Source organism: Branchiostoma lanceolatum, chromosome 16, assembly GCF_035083965.1.
Source record: "Branchiostoma lanceolatum isolate klBraLanc5 chromosome 16, klBraLanc5.hap2, whole genome shotgun sequence".
Classification (NCBI taxonomy): domain Eukaryota; kingdom Metazoa; phylum Chordata; class Leptocardii; order Amphioxiformes; family Branchiostomatidae; genus Branchiostoma; species Branchiostoma lanceolatum.
This window is the reverse complement of record NC_089737.1, coordinates 3734489-3739514: the sequence shown is the minus strand read 5'-3', so window position 1 is coordinate 3739514 and position 5026 is coordinate 3734489. Positions and strand designations below refer to the sequence as shown.

The 5026-nt window shown below is 45.8% G+C and overlaps 1 long non-coding RNA gene across 1 annotated transcript; it reads right to left on the bottom strand.

The window, feature by feature from the left end:
* Positions 1 to 3438: 3438 nt before the first annotated feature.
* Positions 3439 to 3907, bottom strand: LOC136421973 (uncharacterized). Its single transcript, XR_010753554.1, has 2 exons — positions 3689 to 3907; positions 3439 to 3655 (listed from the first exon to the last, which is right to left on the bottom strand). It is a non-coding gene; the product is annotated as an uncharacterized lncRNA (long non-coding RNA).
* Between the last annotated feature and the right edge of the window lie 1119 nt (positions 3908 to 5026).

Below are 5026 nucleotides of genomic sequence, written 5' to 3'. Positions count from 1 at the left end.
AAAACCAGCACTCCTCTGCTCAGAGAGTACACTGCACCAAAACTGCACAACTACTAGGTATTACCTAGCACCGTATGAACAAGTCACATGTATGTCTTGCAAAATGTGTATGATATGGAGTAAAGATTTATTTTATTCATATATACTGACTGTACCATTTAATCATAACTTTCAATATTTTTGATGACCAGTTATAACATATATCAGCACACTATACATATATACTAGTCCTGTACCACCAAATGATTTTTATCCCTATCTACACTGGCCTCATTCTCCCCAAATCGTAACTTTCAAACAGTATGGTGTATGATCCAATTTGCTGGGGGTGATAAGCATGTAAATATTAATCACTCTCCATTATAAGCCTTGAGTATTTGGCGAAGATAATGTGTTCGTGGAACTTTAGTTTTGTCTTTTTTCGCCGCTACGCTGGGTGAAAAGACAGCATAGCGGGCTATTTACAGCGTCAGTTTTTTTTTGGCCCACAGCGTAGCGGCCCGCTATACTCAAAAGGCCTGGCACATCGCGTCACAGCGAATGTCAGGATGTAGCTCCCGCGAACCCGTTGCGCAAAGGCCGGTATTTTGCGGGGTGTAACTGCAACATTTGCTATGAATTAGATACTGCGATTCTTCCACTCACCACTTAAGCGTTAGTAAACTTGGAAACACCAAGCAAGGAGGTTAACCTTCTTGGGAAAACATTTAGGTTACTGCGTGTTTTCTATTCAGACATTATGACAATCGGTTGTGTGTATTTGTGGCACATCGCGCCACGGTGAAGGAAGTCAGCGACTTTCGTTCACAAACAGGGACCCACGAGAAACTGCTTGCGCTCACTGTTTTGAACCCGCACACGTCACACAAGTAACGTTTGGTATAGATCCGTGAGTCATAGTCAGGAAGAAGGGACATCACGTTCTAACAAGCCTGGTCAGGAGTCGGACTAAAAAGTAATCATATCCACACACTCCCGAGTAAGAAGGAAACCCCTATACTTGAGAAATACTAAGTTTAAGAAAGAAAAGCAATGCTATAACGGGGGGGGGGGGGGGGCGCCCTAACATCGCACGCGACCTAACATCGCACGCGCCCTAACATCGCACGCGCCCGAACATCGCACGCTCCGTAACATCGCAAGCTCCCTAACATCGCACGCGCCCTAACATCGCACGCACCCTAACATCGCACGCGCCCTAACATCGCACGCGCCCTAACATCGCACGCGCCCTAACATCGCACGCGCCCTAACATCGCACGCGCCCTAACATCGCACGCGCCCTAACATCGCACGCGCCCTAACATCGCACGCGCCCTAACATCGCACGCGCCCTAACATCGCACGCGCCCTAACATCGCACGCGCCCTAACATCGCACGCGCCCTAACATCGCACGCGCCCTAACATCGCACGCGCCCTAACATCGCACGCGCCCTACATCGCACGCGCCCTAACATCTTGTTTTGTCGAAAAATAGTATTTTGACAATAATGATGGTAGCGCTGCGTAGCTAGACGGCCCGGCCCCTAAATACACGACCTGTGCCAAGCAGATACACAACCACCATACGCACAAGAAATATAACTTCATAAAACACAAAAAAATTGGTCTTTAAGTGTTTGTTCAGTAGAAAACCGACAAACTTCTAAAGAGAGTAAAATTACGGAAGCGTGCTAAATTAGGCACACTATCTGGCGTAGCACTATATCAGAGCGTACATTCGCTAAAACGTCTTACAGCGTTTTCTGCTTGTAATGCGAAGCGTGAAGGGCTCATGAACAGTATGAATACATTTTGTTCCAAGTATGTGTAAGAAGAGCGATGTTATGGCCCGGTTCTTTCAAAATTTATCAAATTATCAAATTATCAAAATTTATCAAATTATCAATTCATCAAAGTCTATAGTTCGGCCATCTCTGGTTATGAACAGATTTTCTAGCAGAAGACATGTGTCTGGGACAGTGAGTGAATTCATCAAAGTCTATAGTTCGGCCATCTCTGGTTATGAACAGATTTTCTAGCAGAGGACATGTGTCTGGGACAGTCAGTGAATTCATCAAAGTCTATAGTTCGGCCATCTCTGGTTTCTCACAGCTCTCACAGCTCTACTCAGCACATGACGACCCCGGCATCTCTCACGGGTGTCGACTGCACTTCACCGGCCTCCTCGGAGTCCTCCCTCCTCTCAGCTCCACGTGTCGTGTTGTACCCTCCCCGTCCCTTTGTTGCACGGCCACGGACGCCCTCCCCTAGTCTCCTGCTGGTCCAGCCCCGATCACCGCCTTCCTGGAGAAGTTGCTTCGGCGAGTCGGGGTGCTGTTTCAGGCATCCCGATGTGGAATAAGACTGGCTCGGCTCCGCCCTGGTTGGACATGGTTAACGGATGCCATGGACATCTTCTCGCCAACACTCTTGTGCCCAGTGTGGCCAATGCAGGGATCAGCCATAGGGAACGAACATACCACACACGTACACACAACCGACCGTCCTCCTAGACATATCAACAACTTCTCCGACTAACACAGACAATGCCTCTGAAATACTTCCCAACTGTGAAATGCTTTTGCTTTCGTAACTATTCTTCAAAGAAACCATGTGGTACCATGCTAACTGACAAGTTCTTATGATATTAGATTTTCCCAAAACAAACACACTTTCCAAAATTCTAACCCCGCTTCAATTTTGGAACATCAAAACCTTCGAAACACATCAAAGTTCAAACTTCAAAATCTCCCAAACCCACACCATATTTTTTTCCAAACTTTAGCCACAAAACATTACTACTCAGAACTGTGTTAGCGACAAATGATCTACGAACAACAAAACAACAAGAAATATAATGTCCTTGTACAACTGAAAACAATCTACACCCAGGCAAATGCGATCTCCTGACGGACAGAAGTCCGCCCCCCGATCGTCTGGGTTTCCACGGAGACCACATCGCCAGCCGTCCTAGCTCCTGCCTAACAGAACTGAACAAAACTAAAACCAACTACAACTTTCCCCAAAGAACTTCTGCTAACAAGACTCTGACACAGACGGTCGGATGGACTGTACATGGCATACGTTCATTCTTCCCACACTTACAGTCGGGGCCCTGCTGTTTTCGTCCAGTCCTCGCCCATATCCGTCTTGTCTCTTCCTTGGCTCCTGATCTAGCACGCTTCATGCAGTGCGGCCTCCTCGCATCATGGCCGCCTGCCCGGGTCTCCTGGTCACTGGCGTCGCACCGATCGTCTTGCCCTCCCGTGCGCGGCCTCCACCATGGCCCCTGGTCCCGGCATGTCTTCGTCCTGCAGCGTCCCTCTAGATGGTGGTTGAGCAGCATCCCATCCTCGTCGCCAAATGTAAGAAGGGGCGATGTTTCGGCCCTGTTCTTTTGGAATGCTGTCGAGGAACTTGCTACAAGGCTAAGGAACACACACAGGACACAGCATTGTCGTACACACGCGCACGGGAGTCGTGAAGTTGGGACACACTCGTACTCTCGCTCAGACTCGTCTCTGGCTTCAACTGTCTTCAACTGTCTTCAACTCCACAACCCTGGCTCTTTATTCTGTCTCTCCAGACGAACGACTAGACATGGTCTAGACTGACACACTGCACGACACTGCTATTTCATGTTCCTGTTACTGCTCATCAAAGGATCACACCTCTTTATACTTCACTTCATCAAAAGCTCACACATAGTTGACAATGATGGCACCACATTAACTAACTGATTACAGTGTTGGGAATGGAGAACAATATTACAAACAGATGTTGTTTCAGCTTGCTCCAAATCATAACAGTTACTGCGCTCCAATCGTATAAACCTAGAGCTCTATTTTGTCCACCCTTACACCCGCCCACGAGTTTTCATCGAGCCGTCCTCGGCGAGAGCGTAACGGTTCACAGGTTCATACACATGTTCTTTAGATGAATGTGTTCAAAATTAATTCATTAAAACCCGACGATTCTTTAGTAACCAGCGATGGAGCGTTGTGAGTTCGAGCGCGTAAAAAACGTGCGATGTTAGGGCCTGACGTAGAACATTCGAGTCTAGTAACATGAAGCACGCGATGGCTGTTTATAGAATATTTTGCGTGGCCTACTTTTTCTTGTTGTAGTGTATTTAACGATACACATATCTATAGGCCACATACTTATTTTCATTACTGAAGAGAAACTCGGCTATCTTCAAACCCAACAACTGTGGAGACGCTGATGAAACATTAAATGGTGACTAACGTCGGATGGATAACGAACAGTATTACTCAAGTATTCACTCAGGTGACAAAGTTCCGTCTTATCATTCAATCTAATGATTTTGCCTTGTTTAGTATGTAAATGTACCATTAAGCATGTAAGGCAAGCCTACTTGTGATGTAGCTCTTCTATTTGTACATATGTTAACTTGTATAGTCTTACTCTGCGCACATGTAGCAAAGCTCTTGATATTTTGATACCTCTGATTTCCCTCACTCACCGGTCTTGATCAGAGAATGTCAACCCCAAAAGATCGCTTAAGTTCTGCTCTTGGAACGTTTAAGTTGGCCTTCGCAGGAAATGTCACGATGAAGAGTTTGTGTCTAGCTTAGAAGAATATTATTTTGTTTGTCTTTAACAGACTTGGCTTAAGCCAGGCGAAAAATGCAGAGTAGAATCCTTTAATCATTTTAGAAGTGATAGAGACCTAGAAAAGACCGCCAAAAGGAATTCAGGCAGGGTAGTTATAATGTTTAGAAACAAATTTATAAAAGGCCTTACAAAACTTCCATCAAGACATCCAGATTTTCTCTGGTGTAAGTTAGACAGGGCATTCTTTGGCCTAGAGCAGGATCTGTTTGTCGGGTGTGTGTACTTCTCACCGGAAATTTCATCGTCCCAAGAGACGAAAAATATTTCCCTCTTTGATATCCTACAAGAAGACATATGTAATTTCTCCAATCAAGGAAATATAATACTCTGTTGGGTTAAGGCGGCCCAGGAAGTATTATTCCATACATAAATGATTATGTACTGTAACTATCGTTAGTCTTGTC